This window comes from Neomonachus schauinslandi, chromosome 9 (genome assembly GCF_002201575.2).
Source record: "Neomonachus schauinslandi chromosome 9, ASM220157v2, whole genome shotgun sequence".
Classification (NCBI taxonomy): Eukaryota; Metazoa; Chordata; class Mammalia; order Carnivora; family Phocidae; genus Neomonachus; species Neomonachus schauinslandi.
Genome location: NC_058411.1, coordinates 130,614,451 through 130,633,384, shown reverse-complemented (window position 1 = coordinate 130,633,384; position 18,934 = coordinate 130,614,451). Strand labels below are relative to the sequence as shown.

Below are 18,934 nucleotides of genomic sequence, written 5' to 3'. Positions count from 1 at the left end.
AGTCATGGGAGATAAAGTAGGAAACATGTAATTCAGTTGTCCTTCTGCAAAAGTACTGAGAGCAAATTACCAGTGAGGGTCGTTCCCACATAAAACTAGAACTAGTTAGTGGAGTTTTGTCTTTAAGAGATAAGGCAAGATGCCCAGTTTGACATTTTCCCCCCAGTGAACTGACCAGACCATTTTATGTCATATAGAAATAGTCAAAGAGAATGCCAGATGAACACCAGAAATGGCATATTTCAATGCTCAAGGAAATATATGGTTAATGAGTTTTGATTCAGATAAGTTTATATATAAACTTATATATATGTGTGTATACATATATATATACATATATATGTGTGTGTATACATATATATACATATACATGTGTGTGTACATATATATACACATATATATATGTGTGTGTATACATATATATATATACATATATATATATGTGTGTGTGTGTGTGTGTGGCAACCAGAACATGACGTAGAGGTACGGGTTGAGATACGAAGTATTTATTGGAGGACAGGGGAGAAAAGGGAGGGTCAGGGTAGGGAAGGGCATTTCAGTTCTGGGCCCGATCTGAATTGACATTTGCCAAAGGAAATCTCTTCCATGATGGGTTTCTTTATTCCCCTTACCTCTTTCTAGGTGGAGATTAGATCAGGAGGAACAAATCCCTTCCTAGACCCTGGTTCCTTCCAAAGGTGTAGAATTCACTCTCTGGTCAGTCTAGACAGCCCTTTCCAATTTCCCTAGGTATGTTCCCCCTTTCACATTATACTACTTTATTAGTTTTCTGTTGCTAGTATGACAAATTACCATGTATGTTAGGTGGCTTTAGACAGCACAGATTTATTATCTCAGAGTTCTGGAGGACAGGAGTCTACCACAGGTCTCACTGGCCTAAAATCAAGATGCTGGATGGGCTACATTCTATTCTGGTGGCTCTAGGGGAGCATCTATTTCCTTTCCTTTTCCAGCTTACAGAGGCTGCTTGTGTTCCCTGGCTCATGATCCTTTCTTCCAGCTTCACATCCAGCAAGGACACATTGTTGAGTCCTCGCATGGCATCTCTTTGGCCTTGCTTTGCCCTCACATCTTTTTCTGACTTTTTTCTTCTGCCTCTACCTTCCACTATGGACTGACCCTTGTGATTACATTGGACTCAACCAGGTAATCCATGATGATCGCTAACCTAACCTATGTTAAGGTTGGATGGTTAGCAACCTGACCTTTATCTGTAACCTTAGTTTCCCTTTGCACTGAAACATACTCACAGGTTCTGGGGACTAGGACATGGACATCTTTTGGGGTACCATTATTCTGCCTACCACAACTAGGCCCTTCATTGCAGTCCTTCATTCATGTTGCTTATCTGATGGGTAAGGATTTATGAAGCAAGTATTGGCTCCTTGCATAGGAAGTAATTTAGTGAGGCATACATTTGGGAGGAGGGAAGAGGTTATGGACTGTGGACATTTCCATCAGAGTGGCTGGGAGAACTGCAGTTTCAAATATACAAAAGTCACATGTTATCAGCAACTTGAAAGATTTCTGGTATTTGGTTAGCTCAGTTGGCTTCCCCCACCACTGCTGGTATATGGCGGAGGGCTTTACATCTATGAGGAAGCTGTGTACCTCTCCACATAGTAGATTTTGTATATAAAAACCCCAACAAGGCGAGGAATGGGTGGGATAGTTTCACAGACCAACCCAAAGACATGAGGAGACCAGGAATGATTCGAAGGGTTGTCCAGAAATCAGAAGTAATTCCTGGTGAGTGGATGAGTATGATTGGGCATCAAATCCATACTATTTCCCCATGTGACTTCCCATAGTTCATCAAAATCCAAACTATGTTTAAAGAACCAACAAAAGCCTATATTCTTTTTTTAAAAAGATTCATTTATTTATTTGAGAGATCGACAATGCGAGTAGAGGGAAAGAGAAAGGAAGAGAAAGAATCCTCAAACAGATTTCCCGCTGAGCATGAAGCTCCATGTAGGGCTTGATCCTAGAACCCCAGGATCATGACCTAAGCCAAAATCAAGAGTCAGCCATTTAACTGACTGAGCCACCCAGGCACCCCAAAAGCCTATATTCTTTGTAAAACATCCCTTATTATCCCAGACAAAAGTGATCTTGTCCTTTCTCCTGGGCTATTGCAGTTCCTTACTAAAAGGTTTTTCTGTTTCTCATTTCATTACTCCATTCCCATAATTAAGGATATTCTGTTATCGAAGTTATCTAACTATCCGATCCTGTTATTTTTATGTTTAGCTTACAATCACATCTTCAACCTATTACCATGACATACGGGTCTTTCCATTAACTGGCCCCCGCTTAGTACCTTCCCTTATCTCCAGCCCCGTATCTCTTGATCTAGCCCAATTGGTTGTCTTACCACCTCTAAGCATGGGAAGCCTTTAAAATTTTTTTTTACCATTGTCATATCTTTTGCTTGTGCTTTCTTTCTCTTACTAAAGAGAAAGTCTAAACTAAGCATGGCCCCTCTCTAGCATTGGGCAAACACAAAGGAATAACTGAGTAAATGTCTTCTCATTGAACCAATGAATGGCCGGAGTGCTTTTCCACCGAAATAATTAGTGACAGAGAGACCAACAGACCTTATCTTCCAAGTGGCTTTCTTCATGCTTCTTCTTTTGATTTGGATGCAGTCATTCATCTGCTTTAAGAAGCATGGCAGTGATGATGACTCCTCCCTTCTATCATTGCCTTGAGTCCTCTCCACAGTGCTTGAAGCAGATACTATCATTCTCATTTTACAGATGAAAAAAGGTTATATAATGTTTCCAAGAGCACACTGCTAGGATGGAGAGAGCCATGATTTAGATCCAATCAAAATGAGTATGTCCCAAGCACCATTAAATAAATGCTTAATGTTAGAAAATGTAATTGCCTCAGAACTATTGGAAATAACACAACAGGAAAAAGTACAGCGTGGTAGTTAAGAGCACTCAGCTCCATAGTCCAACCCAACCACAAATTTAATTATTAACAATTTTATTTTTTCATTTAAAATGTTTTTTTTTCCATTTAAGATGTTCTTTTTTTATTATGTTAATCACCGTATATTACATCATTAGTTTTTGATGTAGTGTTCCATGATTCATTGTTTGCATATAACACCCAGTGCTCCATGCAGAACGTGCCCTCTTTAATACCCATCACCAGGCTAACCCATCCTCCCACCCCCCTCCCCTCTAGAACCCTCAGTTTGTTTTTCAGAGTCCATCGTCTCTCATGGTTCGTCTACCCCTCCGATTTCCCCCGCTTCATTCTTCCCCTCCTGCTATCATCTTCTTCTTTTTTCTTTTTTAACATATAATGTATTATAAAATGTTTTTTTGATTACTGTGTGATCATATATAATGATGTGCTCTGATATTTTTATTTACAACTATATGTAAATAAGGCATGATGAGGAACTCTAGATGTGTGTCCTCGTGCGTGTGTGTGCGTGCATGCATGTGTGACTGAGAGTTTATACTGTAGCTGCTGGATGACAGAAAGTGTCTTATTCCTTTATTAAAATAGCAGCAAGTGCCCCATACATAATAAACACTCCATGAATGTTGGTTGAATGGATGTTTGAATTGATTAATCAATTCAGCAGTTTTAATTGATTCGGAACCCACAGTATGTTTGCCCACCTTGGCTTTCTGGGAATTGATGTAGAATGGAAATGAACCACTCACCAGAACTTTCTCCTGCTCACCCTTTTCAAACCACACACAAATGTTCACATGGGGGATGCTGCACTGGGGGGAATTTGTAATTCATGCATCTGGTGTATCTCAGGTTCTATCCTCTTGCCTTTGTATAAAGCCATCGTTTGGATTCTGATTTAGGCTTCCTGGTCTGCCCTCCAGACCATGACAAGCTGCCGTATGTTGTAACATCACCCAACTGCAGTTTTGGGTGACAGGTTGTTCAAATGCAAAGGATTCGGTTAGACTTTTAATGCTCATTTTGACTCCTGTTTCAATTCAGTAAATCTTTGAGTATCTATTATATACAAGACACCATCTTATGGTTTATAAGAAATACAAATATAAATTATATATGCTTCAGAATTTCAAAGAGTAAAATTTGAACAAAATGACCTTGATGCCAGGCAAAATACATTTACTTGATATTTATAGAACCAATTACAAGGCATTATGAAACCAGGTAACATAATGGCTTGTTCCAACCAGGGCAACCAGTGAGAAAGAAAAAAAAGAACATTCCTAGGGGCACTTGGATTAAGGCACTGAGAAGGAAAACATAGGCAGTTTTTTTTTTTTTAAGATTTTATTTATTTATTTGAGACAGAGAGAGAGAAAGAGAGAATGTGTGTGCACACACAAGGTGTGGGGGGCAGAAGCAGGCTCCCCGATGAGCAGGGAGCCCGATGCGGGGCTCGATCCCAGGACCCTGGGATTATGACCCAAGCTGAAGGCAGCCACCCAACCGACTGAGCCACCCAGTGCCCCCATAGACAGTTTTTAAGAATGGTAAATTTTTGTGCTGGAATATAGAAAATATGGTAGAAAGAATAGTAAATATAAAGTTCAGGCCTTATTTTGATTTAATGTCCTTGAATAGCATACTAAGAGTTTTAGACTCTGTCTGTAGAGAGTGGGCAGATATAAAAGGCTTTGAGCAGGAGTGTATCACAGTAAGAACTAAGCTTTGGGTTATTACTTTGGCTTTGATGTGAAGAATTAGGATGCAGGGAAAATTATTATGATTAATATATGAGTTAGGAGTGTATTAGAGTAATCTGGGCCAGAGGCTGTAAACTGACAAACAGTAGGGGCCATATTTGGTCCACTGTGTGTAGGTGTATGTGTGTGAGAGAGAGTTATTTGGTTGCTGGCTTTTCTCTTTTTCTTCTTTATTCCTCACCCTGGCCTTCCTCATTTTCAAAATCAGTTCTTTGTCCACAGCAGTTGTAACCAAATGGAGTGGTTACTTGGAGCCTTCAATTGCATAGATTTGAAAGCATTCCTGGGTCAGTGCGAAATCATATCCATTGTTTCTAGTGGCACATTACCTGCCATAAAAAAGAGATTAGTATAAAATATATTGTATATACAAGGGAGTTTATAAAACTATGCATCTCTGTGTACAATTTAAAGAATAACAGTAAGAAACACCTACATGCCTATCACCCAACTTAAAAATTAAAAATTCCCATTATTTTAGAAGTCCTTTCTTTGCCTCTTTATGATTGAATCCTTCTTCATCCCTCATCCCCAGAAGTAATGGTGACACAATGTTGTATCATTCACTCAGTAGCCATTGTAGTTTTGCCCCCTTTGTATCTGTTTAGGAAGTGTAGTTGAATTTTGTCTGTTTTTTGAAGATTTTTATCAAAGCCATCACTTAATACTTTAATGTCTTAACTCTGTGGCTTGCAAATCCACTCAATACTGTTTTTGACATTTATCCATGTGGTTCATCTTCATTCTGTATGACATTTAACTTTACGAGTAAATTATTATTGTTATTATTTTTTTTAGAGAGAGATCATGCAAGCAGGATGGGGGAGGGGCAGAAGAAGAGAATCTTTAAAGATTTTTTTTTTTTAAATATTTATTTATTTGACAGAGAGCAGAAGCAGGGGGAGCAGCGGGGGGAGGGAGAGGGAGAAGCAGACTCCGCTGAGCAGGGAGCCCGATGCGGGGCTCGATGTCAGGATCCTGGGGTCAGGACCTGAGCTGAAGGCAGATGCTTAACTGACTGAGCAACCCAGGTGCCCCTTATTTTTTTATTTTTATTTTGAGAGAGAGAGAGAGAGAGAGAGAGTGCATGTGGGGGAGGGGCAGAGAGTGAGGGAGAGAAAATCCCAAGCAGGCTCCATGCCCAAGACAGAGCCCAACGTGGGGTTCGATCTCACGACCCTGAGATCATGACCTGAGCTGAAACCAAGAGTCAGATGCTTAACTGACTGAACCACCTAGGCTCTCCTATGAGTAAATTATTTTATTTATCCATTCTACTTTAGAGAGACATTTGGATTGATTCCAGGTTTGGGTTTTTTTTTTTTTTTTTTTTTTTTCTTTTTTTTTTTGGCTTTTTTGAAGAGTGTTTTTGAAGTTATTGGAATCCATTTTATATAAGCTGGTTGTGCAAGAGTTTAGAGTCATGGCTCCCACTGTGTGGTGCCTGACAGCAGCATCAACATCACCTGGGGACTTTGTAGAAATGTAATTTCCTGGGCCCCACCCAAACCTATGGAACCAGAAATTCCGGGAGTGAGGCCCAGCAACCTTGTTTAACCAGCTCCCTAGTACTTCTCATGTACATTGATGTTTGAAACCCACCGCTCCCAGACTTATAGTGAGGAGTGGAGTTACTAGCTTATCTGATCTACACATTGTGTTTAGTTAATGCCAAACATTTCCCAAGTGATTGAACATCAGACATCAAATAAAAGTTTATCATTGTTCTGCATGTTGGAAGACTCTTGGGATTCTCTGACTTTTTAAATTTTATCCATCTGATGTGTGAAGTGGTACCTTGGTATGGTTTTAATTTGCATTTTCCTCATTACAAATAAGAGTCATATGTTTGGGGGTCTTTGTGCTCCTTTTTGTTCTTCCTTACCCACTACATTTTTATTGATTTATAGAAGTGTCTTATATAACCTAGATAGAAATTCGTCATGAGAGAAATATCTTCTCCACGTTTGTGGCTTAGTTCTTCACTCTGTATTAACTTGTGTTAAAAAAAATTCTTATATTTCATGTCAGATTTATCAGTTATTTTTTCTGTGGTTTATGCAGTTTGTGTCATTATTTTTTTGTTTTGTTTTTTTTTTAAAGATTTTATTTATTTATTTGAGACAGAATGAGAGAGAGAGAGAGCTCATGAGAGGGGGGAGGGTCAGAGGGAGAAGCAGGCTCCCCGCCGAGCAGGGAGCCCGATGTGGGACTTGATCCAGGGACTCCAGGATCATGACCTGAGCCGAAGGCAGTCGCTTAACCAACTGAGCCACCCAGGCGCCCAGTTTGTGTCATTATTGAGGATTGTTCCCTATCCCAAAGTCATAAAGATATTCTTTAATTTTTTTTATGGTTTTACTTTTTACATTAAATTTTTTAGAAAGATGTATATTTATTTGACACAGAGAGAGAGCGAGCGAGCACAAGTAGGCAGAGCGGCAGGCAGAGAGAGAGAGAGGGAGAAGCAGACTCCCAACTGAGCAGGAAGCCTGGAGCAGGACTTAATCCCAGGACCCTGTGATCATGACCTTAGCAGAAGGCAGACACTTAGCCAACTGAGACACCCACACATTAAATTTTTAAAGCTACTTTTGATTTCATTGTTGTGTTCTGGCTATCCAATTAATCTAGTTCCAGTTCTTGAATCTCCTACTTTTTTCCCAGTGATCTGCAATTTTCAGAAAGTGATAGATCAGGTTTCCCATATGTGGGTGGGCTTGCCCATTGGTCTCTTGTCTGTACCTGTAATGTTATACAAACATCATTTGGCTTTAGCGTGATTCTAATTTGTTTTTTAGTTTTCAGGGATGCCTTGGCTATTCTTGGCTTTTTGCCCTTCCACATAAGAGTTGGAATTGATATGTTGTATTCTATAAAAATAGAACAAGACAAGACCAGTATTGAAAAATAAGTCACACTCAAAATTAGTTAACTGTCAAAATCAAGATTTGAAAAACTACAGCAAAATGAAGCCAAATTAATTATAAATAAAAATAAGAGCAAAATCGATGAAGTAGAGTACATGTGTAAAACGGAAGGGAAAATAAAATTAAAAATTGCTTCTTCAAAAAACTTAGTAATATTGATTATTTTCTGAGAGTTTTCAATGTGCAGAATAAAGGCACAAGTAAACAGTATCTGGCATTAAAATGAGAAAAAAAACCTAGATGAAGCAGAGATTAAACATAAGAAGATACTATGAAATATTACGCTTAAAATGTTAAAAAAGTATGAAATAGATAAAACTTGTAGAACAGCATATCAAAGTGACTGAAAAAGAATGAAAACTTGAATGACCCTAAAACCATTAAATAACTGAATCAGTAGTTTAATATCTTTCCAGAAAAAACAAAACACAAAGCCCTGCAACTTTAGAGGTAAATTTTACCAAACTTTCTAGGAGCACATAAGTCCTATCGTACATACATTCCTTCCAATTGTCTTCTGGCTCTTACCATTTTTTTGGAAGAGTCAGTTGTCAGTTTGTTGTTCATTGGAAGGACATGCTTTTTTTTTTTTTTTTCTTTTTTTCTCCCCAGTGTCTACTTTTCAAACTTATTTTGGTCATCAGTTATGTTCAGTTTTGCTCTGAGGTGCCCACGTGTGGTTTTCTTTCTTTTCATCATATTTGAGTTTCTTTAAATCTGTGACTTCACATCTTTTATAAATTTTGGGAATTCTCATCCAATATCATTTATAGCTTTTGCTCTATTCTTTCTTTCCTCTCCTGTCCTGGATTCCAAATTTTTACATATAAATTAAACTTTTCTCAGTGTGCCATGGGGCTTTTGTACTGTATTTTCTTAGCATATTTCTCTGTTTTCTACCAATACACCAAATCATGAATCTTCTCTTTTTGGTTCTGTTATTAAATTCATTTCGTGAGTTCTTCCTTTTACTTATCCTTTTTAAAACTTTCTAGCCTTCCATTAGATTCTGTTTTAAAGATTCCAGTTCTCTGCTGATATTCTGCATGCTGTTACCTGTTTTCCTGTACATGTTAATCATAACTATTTTAAAATTCATATCTGGTGACTCTAACATCTAAGTCACCTGCTTGTTCTGGTTGTCTGTTTTTCCTCTTGATTTTTGGTCCTTCTTTTTTATCCTAACCATGACTAGTTATTTTTATTAAATACTGGATAAGATGTATTAAAATGTTATAGGGGATATGGAACTGTGTTGTATTCCACTAGAGAGGATATAGAGGAGGCAGTGAGAGTCTAACAGGTCTGTATGATACAATTAAGGTTGAAATGATCCAAGGTAGGATTTCAAGCATTTTGAGGATGGGTGTATTCCTAGTTACCCCATTCTTAGTGCATAGCCTTCAGGTGTCTTAATAAAAGCCTGTCCTGTTTACGAGAGCCCTTCTTTCCTACTACTCCTTCATAATCAGTGAGATTGCCAAAAACTTGTAGTGCTCACTTTCTGCTTGGTCTCAGCCTTTCACCCTAAGCATGCATGTCTTAGGAAATCATAAATTTCTCAGGAGAAATGCATGGAGAATGTTGGGCTTGAATCTCTCCTGTTCATTTTGTTTCTCAAGTCTTGGCTGCCATAGTTTTTATGTACTCCAATTTTTAGCTCCCTAGATTATTAAAATAGAAGCAAGCCCTAAACTGCTACTCCATGCCCAGTCACTATGTTGTCCCACATAGTGAATTGGCCAAAACAAAACAAAAGAAAACAAAAATTCCTGAAGGAGATAAAGCAGTAGCAAACCAAGCTTTACCCCATTGCATTTATCTTCCATTCTTGATCTTGTCTCCATGGACCCATGGTGCCTTTATTGCTCTCAGATGTCTTCAAGCAGATTTTGTTTATTTGGGTATAGTATCCAGTCCTCACAGTTGTTTTTTGGGGTTTTTGTTTGTTTTGTGTGAGTTTTGTTTTTTTACAGGAAGATTGAGATAAAGCTTCAACTTCATGCTGAAAAGCAGACGTTTGTGTTTCTCCTTAATATACAGGCTTAACATGAGGGTATCTTAGAATTCTTTAAATCAAACCATACTGCTCCAAATTTATGGGTTTTACTGGTATCTATTTTAGTTCTAGATTTCTCATTACATAAAAATTAGCCTTTTTTTGGTAAGTCAATGTTTTAGTTTGGTGTACATTTATCATCGCTTTTGAGCACATACATCCTTGCATGCAGCCTTTGGACCAGGAACAATTTTCCTTCTCTTTAAGATAAATCTTCCATTGTATACTTTCATGAGGGTCTTTTGGTCATAAACACTGCTAGCTCATATATTTTCAAAAATGTCTTTGATTTAGGGCGCCTGGGTGGCTCAGTTGGTTAAGCGACTGCCTTCAGCTCAGGTCATGATCCTGGAGTCCCAGGATCGAGTCCCGCATCGGGCTCCCTGCTCGGCAGGGAGTCTGCTTTGCCCTCTGACCCTCCTCCCTCTCATGCTCTCTGTCTCTCATTCTCTCTCTCTCAAATAAATAAATAAAATTTTATAAAAAAAAAAAAAATGTCTTTGATTTATTATTAGGATAATTTACTAGATACACTATTCTAAATTGAAAGACTGAAATTTGTATGTGTTATACTGTCTTTTTGCTTTGCTTTTTGTACTGAGATCCACTCAGATTGCTTTTTCTTTGTAATTGAGCTTTTTTTCTCTTTAGCTGCTTTTAAGTGTTTCTTTCTTGTTCCCAGGTGTTTTTCAGTTCTACTATGGCATTTTTAGGCCTAAATTCTTCATTTATCCTGGTAAGGATTTTCTTTTCTTTTCTTTTCTTTCTTTCTTTCTTTCTTTTTCTTTCTTTTCTTTTTTCTTCTTTTTCTCTTTCTCTTTCTCTCTCTTTCTCTTTCTCCTTCCTTCCTTCCTTCCTTCCCTCCCTCCTTCCCTCCTTCCCTCCTTCCCTCCCTTTTTTTTGTTTCCTATATGGGCATCTTTCAACAATTTTGGAAAATCCTCAGGCATTTTATCTTCATATATTGCTTCCTTCCCATTCTATCATTAACTCTTTCTCCCCACCCTGAACATCTTCTCCTATCACCCGTATCTCTTAACTTCTCCTGTATATCTGTATCTTTGTCTCTCTTGTCTACATTCTGAATAATTTCTTTGGAATCATTTCTCAGCTCACTAATTTTCTCTTCAGCTGCTTCTAATCTGTTAATCAGTACACCGATTGTGTTTAAATTGCATCCTTACCACTTTATATTGTTCCTCACCAATAATCCAGCTCAAATTCCATGGCCCATCTTTAAAATAATTTCCTTTCCTTCTCTACCTTCATTATATTCAATTAGCAAAGCCTTAGGTAAGCACAGCTATTGAAAAAAACATTTAGTGACTCTTCACAGATGTAATACATTTCTATAATCCATTCTCCTTTCCTCTCTTCTAGATTATGTTATAATGTCTGTCCTCAAGCTCTAACTCCTCCTCCCTATCCTTACTCAGATCATGACTATGGTCGACATAAGTGCCATTCTTCTGCTCACAGCCTGCCAACAGCTCAGCCACTCCCTTAGAATAAACTTCAGAGACCTTACAGCTGTGGGCCAGGCCCCTAAAGACTGACTTCTGTTCCTTTTTCTAAGTGTCTTACTCTGCTTCAGCCACAGGGCTTCTTGCTGTTCCTTGCACATACAGGCATACTCTCACTTTCAGACCTTTGGATCTACTATTCCTTTTGACCAGCGACACGACTGAAATGGATTTCCACACTTCCTCCAGGGACTTGGCTCACATGTTGCTCTCTCCACAAGGTCTTCTCTGGCCGCCCCCACTTACAATTGCACCCCTTTCCCTGTTGCCTCGTAGTCCCTTCTTTTCATCCTAGTTCGTTTGGTTTATTTTCACATGCTAGTTTTTATCATCTGATATATAATATGTAGTTTGCTTATTTATTTTACCTATCTCATCCCTAATCCCCAAATACAATGTAGGTTCCATTAAGGCTTTTTATTGTTGATGTTATTCGGGGTGGTGGTTGGTTTGCTGGTTTTGTTCACTCTTGTGTCTAAATCAACACGGTTCAGCTCTTTTCTGGCTGGAACCATGGAGGATACAGAAGAGAAGAAAAGGAAGGTTCCTGCTGTGCCAGCAACCCATAAGGAAAAACAGAGTAATTTCACAGAGTTGAAAATCAAGCATCTGAGTAAGAAGTTTGTCCAAAAGATGCTTTGAAAGGTAAAAAGGAAGTTTGTCTATTGAAAAAGCTAAGCATTACCACAAAGAATATAGGCAGATGTACAGAACTGAGATCAAATAGCTAGGATGGCAAGAAAAGCTGGCAACTTCTACATACCTGCAGAACCCAAATTGGCATTTGTCATCAGGATCAGAGGTATCAATAGTGTGAACTCAAAGGTTCAAGGATTGTGGAACCATATATGGCATGGGGGTACGCAAACCTGAAGTCAGTGAATAAATTGATCTACAAGCGTGGTTGTGCCAAATGAACAAAAAGTGAATTGCCCTGGTAGATAACACATTGGTTGCTCAGTCTTTTGGTAAATATGGCATCATTTGCATGGAGGTTCTGATTCATGAGATCTATACTGTTGAAAAATGTTTCAAAGAAACAAATAACTTCTTATGGCCCTTCAAATGATCTTCTCCATGAGGGGGAATGAAGAAAAAGAGCACCCATTTTTTGAATCTCAGATCTGTACCTCTGAAACAAATAACGCAATATATGTTAAGAAAAAAAAAAAAAGAAGAAGAAGAAGAAGGTAGCAGGAGGGGAAGAATGAAGCGGGGGAAATCGGAGGGGTAGACGAACCATGAGAGACGATGGACTCTGAAAAACAAACAGGGTTCTAGAGGGGAGGGGGGTGGGAGGATGGGTTAGCCTGGTGGTGGGTATTGAGGAGGGCACGTTCTGCATGGAGCACTGGGTGTTATGCACAAACAATGAATCATGGAACACTTCATCTAAAACTAATGATGTAATGTATGGGGATTAACATAAGAATAAAAAAAAAAAAAAAAAAAAAAAAAGAGCACCCATTTTGTAGAAGGTGAAGATGGGCTTACTAAAAGGATGAACTAAGGTATCTACCATGATTATTCTTATAATCTGGTCAGTTAATAAATGACTACTTGAAATTGAAAAAAAAATTTAAAAACAATAAATCAACATGGTTCATTGTGTTCAACAAATGTTTAATGAAGGGAAAATGAACAATGAATTTATACATGAAGTAAAGCAGTGACAGTAAGATGGGGTTAATATGTAGTGCTCTGGGATGGGTTGAAAAGGAAACACGTCCAAGGTAAAGAAATGCCCAAGGAGTAGCTTTCTAAATGAGTGAAGACTATGTTCAAAAGCAAAATCCTGAACACCATTTCATGTATGGGGTCTGCAAATAGTGTATCTTGATTGTGAATCTAGAATTTGTGGTGGATATTGGCTTAAGAATTATAATCAAGTATAAGCCAATTCAAGGAAGGTCTTAAATATAAAGCTTTCACTAAGTGTCATAATGTAGACCAGGAAGCAATAGAGACTTTTATTAAGATGAATGGACATGGTAAGACCTGGAGGTGTTTGTACAACACTTTTTTTTCTCCTTTCACATCAGTAAAGGCAGTTACACTTTCTTGAGAAGGAGCTACTTACTGATTGGTTAGAACAATGAATGTGTACTTGGTCAAATTAAAAACAGATTCTTATATTACTCTGTCTTTGTTTAACCTTGGAGTTCTTTGGAATAGAAGTAGCATAACTTTGTTTCATCTTTACCTAATACCTTTATTCTAATATAATCATGTGTATGAGAATCTCTCCTCAGATTATGCCCTGGGCTGACAGGATGGTTATTCATAAAGACTGTATGATTATTTCAAGAGACACTGTTTTTAAATATTTTAACTTTTATTGTAACAAATGAACTGATTTTCACAATATTGGGAAAGAAGTGTGTGTGTGTTTTTTTTTTTCTTGTTGGTCATAAGGCAAAGACCACTCCAGTGGTTTTTACTGAAGGTCCCCTCTTCAGTGTTTTGCAGATGAAACACCTTCTAACCCCTTTGAATATTCAATAAAAGTTCTTGAACTTTGAAGCAGTAGTGCCTAACCAAAATAAATCAAGTAGCCCTTCCTTCGTGCTTCTTGGGATGTTGCCTGTCAGTATGATTTTAACTCAGTGGCCTAGTAAGTTTGGAGTTTGGGCTGGTAGCAAGGAAGTTGAATATTGGGTTAATTTTCATCTGTTTTCCTTCCAAGATATCTGTTCATTTTTACTCTGACTTTCAGCCTTAACTGTATTTATGAAATGAATCTTGACCTCTTTATTCTCTTTTTAAAAACTCAATGTTTAGTTTGAGGTGTAGGAATGAGTAACTTAGAAAGTAAAGTGTTCAATGGAAAAATGTCTGTTCATGTCTTCTGCCCATTTCTTGATTGGATTATTTGTTCTTTGGGTGTTGAGTGTGATAAATTCTTTATAGATTTTGGATACTAGCCCTTTATCTGATATGTCATTTGCAAATATCTTCTCAGACCTGTACCTCTGAAACAAATAATACGTTATATGTTTAAAAAAAAGAAGAAGAAGAAGAAGAAGATAGTAGGAAGGGAAAAATGAAGGGGGGGAAATCGGAGGGGGAGACGAACCATGAGAGACTATGGACTCTAAGAAACAAACTGAGGGTTCTAGAGGGGAGGGGGTGGGGGAATGGGTTAGCCTCGTGATGGTTATTAAAGAGGGCACATTCTGCATGGAGCACTGGGTGTTGTGCACAAACAATGAATCATGGAACACTACATCAAAAACTAATGAGGTAATGTAAGGTGATTAACATAATAAAATAAAATTTAAAAAAGAGAAAATAGAGTGTTCATTACTGAAACTTGATATAAAAGTTTTTCAATAATTTTCTACCAAAAGTGAACATTTTTTTATCATGTGCTTAATATATTTATGCCATCTTAAGTCATCCTATGTCATTCTACACAGTAGAATAGTAATTTAAGATTACCTAGTTAATCTGACCAATATTGGGTCAAAGTGATACTCTGTAAACAATAATCATATTAACCTGACCCTAAGCTCAGCAGTGGGTCTAGTGATTTATGAGAACAAACACAAAAAAAAATCCATCATTTTGTATGAGCAACCCTATCAAAACATACATATTGAAATGAGGCTTTTTTAATCTTTAATTTCTTTTAACATTACTTTCATGGACAATGTGTAGTTGACAAATGGCAAATACTAATCTCTGTAATCATACTTTGTATGTTTGTTTTATTTGTCTCAACAAATGTAGTGTTTTTAGGAGTCATTCAGAGATTTGGCTTCATTTTTTTTTTTTTAAAGATTTTATTTATTTATTTGAGACAGAGAGAATGAGATACAGAGAGCATGAGAGGGAGGAGGGTCAGAGGGAGAAGCAGACTCCCTGCCGAGCAGGGAGCCCGATGCGGGACTCGATCCCGGGACTCCAGGATCATGACCTGAGCCGAAGGCAGTCGCTTAACCGACTGAGCCACCCAGGTGCCCTCTTTTCTTTTTTTTTAAAGATTTTATTTATTTATTTGAGGGAGAGAGAAAGAGAGAGAGCAGGAGAGGGGGAGGGTCGAGGGAGAAGCAGACCCCCTGCCGAGCAGGGAGCCCGATGCGGGACTCGATCCCGGGACTCCAGGATCATGACCTGAGCCGAAGGCAGTCGCTTAACCAACTGAGCCACCCAGGCGCCCCAGAGATTTGGCTTCATGTAATCTGGCTATTTCTTAGTCTTAAATCTACTCACAAGGGACAGGACAGAATCTTAATATAATTTTAAATGAGGCTATTTGGGAAAATAGCACTGCCATTGTACATGGTATCCCAAGTTAAATACTTGTAAGTGAGGCATCCTCTTGGATGTATAGAAGATAATTTAATGGCCATTGGGTTGGTTGATTACATAATTATTTACAAATCACTTCATAATGAAACCTGAGGAAAACATAGTCCTATTTGTTCTTTAAAACTTTTTGTGATGTAAGATAACATCCTTCTCATGTCATACCTAATTAAACAATACCTAGAGAATTTGTGAAGTGTTTATGACAGTGCTGGCTAAGTTCATCAATCACAGCTCCTTTGGAACCACGGCCTCTCTCACACATATTTCTGTCTTTAGCATTTTCCCTAGAAAAACATGAAGTCTCTTTATGAATCACTTTTTCCTCATCTGAGATTTGGCATGTATATATATTTTTATCTATTCTTACAAAAATTTTGACAAATTTTGAAGCAAAGAGTGAAGAAATATTTAGCTGAAGATTTAAGATTTCTTAACGTTACGTTTTGGGAGAAGATACAAACTGGGTCACCTTTGCATCTTCATTGTGGAATGTAGGAAGGACACCCACATGATAGAGTAAGAAGCTTTCTTGGTATCAGAGAAATAGAGCTTCATGTACTGGTTCTGACATTTTGTAGGTGTTTTAATTTTGAGTAATGTTCCATTGAATGGATATATTACATTCATGTGTTGGTGGACATTTGGGCTCTTGCCGGTTTTGCTGTTATTTGATGTAACTGCTGTGCTCTGAACATTTGTGAACAAGTCTTTGTGGGACATACATTAAATGTTACATGCTAAATTTCTACATTTCGGAGTAGAAAGGCCATGGATTATAGGAGGTATGCTCAAGTTTTTGAGAAACTTCCAGGTGGTTTTCCAAATCAGTTGTATCATTTTGTATTTCTACCTGGAGTGTTTGAGAGATCTAGTTGTTCCACATTCTGTCAATACTTTCTCTCTTGCAGTGTTTTCAATTGTAGCCTTTCTGTTATGCGTGCACTGCTATTTCCCAGGAGTCTTTATTTGCATTTACTTGATGGATAATCATTGCATATCTTTCTATGTGCTTTTAGGTATTCACATACATTTGTGTATGTGTGAAGGGCCTGGCCCAATCTTTTGCTCATTTTTATTGGATTATCTTCTTGTTAAGTTATAAGAATTCTTTAAATATTCTGGATACAAGTTGTCTTTTAGTATATGTATAGATAATATCGTTCCCCATTTTGTGACTTTTTCCATTTCTTAGCTGTGTCTTTCAAAGAGCGAATGAAGATTGGTGCCAGTAAACTCCATTTTTTTCTTTTATTTACATTATTCTTTGTACTTTTTGTATCTTAAGAAATGTCACCCAAGATGGCAAAGGTTTTTCCTCATATGTTTTCTTAGAAGTTTTTTTAAGATTTTATTTATTTATTTATTTATTTATTTGAGACAGAGAATGAGAGAGAGAGAGAGAGAGCACATGAGAGGGGGGAGGGTCAGAGGGAGAAGCAGGCTCCCCGCCGAGCAGGGAGCCCGATGCGGGACCCGATCCCGGGACTCCAGGATCATGACCGGAGCCGAAGGCAGTGGCTTAACCAACTGAGCCACCCAGGTGCCCCTTCTTAGAAGTTTTAAAGTTTGAATATTTATATTTAAATATTATAATCCATTTAGGGTTATTTCTTATATATGGTAGGTGGTAAGGATTAGTGATTTTCTTTTTTCCCCATACATATATCCAATTGTTCCAGTGCCATTTGTTGAAAAGACTTGTATTTCTCCCATAGAGTTACCTTGGCAACTTTCTTAATTAACTGCATGTATGTGGATGTATTTCTGGACCTATTTTCTGTTCCATTCATCTCTATGCCTATCTTTTTGCCAGCATCACACTGTCTTCATTACTATAGATATGTAAATTGTGAGATTAGGCAGTGTAAGCTTTATTCGTTATAATTGCTTTAATGATCCTGTCAGTTGTACTTCCAGATAATATTTAGAATCATCTTGTCAATTTCTACAAAATTAGGATTGTTTGCATCTACAGATTAGTTTATAGACAACTGCCGTGTTAACAATATTGAGTCTTCCAACCCATGAATTAGTGGCATATCTATCCACTTATTTTATAATGCAATCTTTTATAATTTCCAGTGAAGAGATCTTGCTCATATTTTGTGAATTTTATTCCTATATATTTATGGATTTTGTTGATACCATAAATGGAAATTTTAAAATGTCATAATCTAGGGGTTATTTTTGCTACTAGCATATAAAAATGGAATTTGCTTTAAAAAATAACTTTATACTCTGTGACTTTGCTGGATTTAATTATTTCTAGGATTTGCTTTGTAGATTCTTTAGAATTTTCTATGTTAAAAAATCATGTCATCTATAGAGATAGTTTTGCTGTTTTCCTTTTTGATATTTGTGCTTTTTATTTCATTTCTTTTACTTTATTGAAGTGGTTTTGAACATTTAGTCTAATGCCGAATAGAAGTAGTGAGAGCAGACACCCTTACCTTTTCCCTAATTTTAGAAGGATATTTTGCAGTTTTTATTCTCATCTCGGCTTTTTTTATGCTTATAGTATTGTTCCTGTATTAACATTTAATGTAACTATTGATATTGTTGGATTTAGATAACCATTTTATTATTTTCCATTTGTCTACTGTGTTCCTTATTCCTGTTTCTCTTTTTGTGCCTTTTAACATTCCATTTTAACTCACTGCAGTATTCTTTCAGTGATCGTTCTAGGGATTAAGGTGCATGTGTGTATGTATAATCTCCCTTAACTTTTGATAGTCAATTTAGAAGTATTATTGAATCACTTCACCTAAAACATAGAAACATTGCAGTTCATCTAAGTCCCATTTATCCACTCATTTATCCACTCATCCCTACCTCCTTTATATTTTAGTTGTCATATATATTACATTTAAGTACATTATATAGCCCACCAGGATGATGCTGTAAGCATAGCTTTAAACAGTCGTATGGATTCTAGAGAAAGTAAAATTAAAAAATAGTCTTTAATATTGTCCTATGTATCTACCATCTGATGCTCTCTGTTTCTTCCTGAAGTTGGAGTTTCCATCTGGTATCTTTTTCCCTTCATTTTGAAGAACTCCTTTAGCATTTATTGATACAAAGTTATACTTTTTTTTATTTTTTATTTTTATTTTTATTTTTTTTATTTTATTTTTTGGGGGGGTTAGGGAACTTTATTATTTTTTTTTTTGAATTTTATTATGTTATGTTAGTCACCATACAATACATCATTGGTTTTTGATGTGGTGATCCACGATCCATTGTTTGCATATAACACCCAGTGCTCCATGCAGTATGTGCCCTCCTTAATACCCGTCACCGGGCTAACCAATCCCCCCTCCCCCCTCCCCTCTAAAACCCTGTTTGTTTCTCAGAGTCCATAGTCTCTCATGGTTCATCTCT

At 37.3% G+C, this 18,934-nt stretch overlaps 1 protein-coding gene and 1 pseudogene across 3 annotated transcripts in view; both read left to right on the top strand.

Moving 5' to 3' along the window:
• MCTP2 (multiple C2 and transmembrane domain containing 2) overlaps window positions 1-18,934 on the top strand; it is a 240,841-nt gene that overhangs the window by 177,506 nt on the left and 44,401 nt on the right. The gene's annotated exons all lie outside the window — the stretch shown is intronic.
• Window positions 11,707-13,156, top strand: LOC110572165 (annotated as a pseudogene).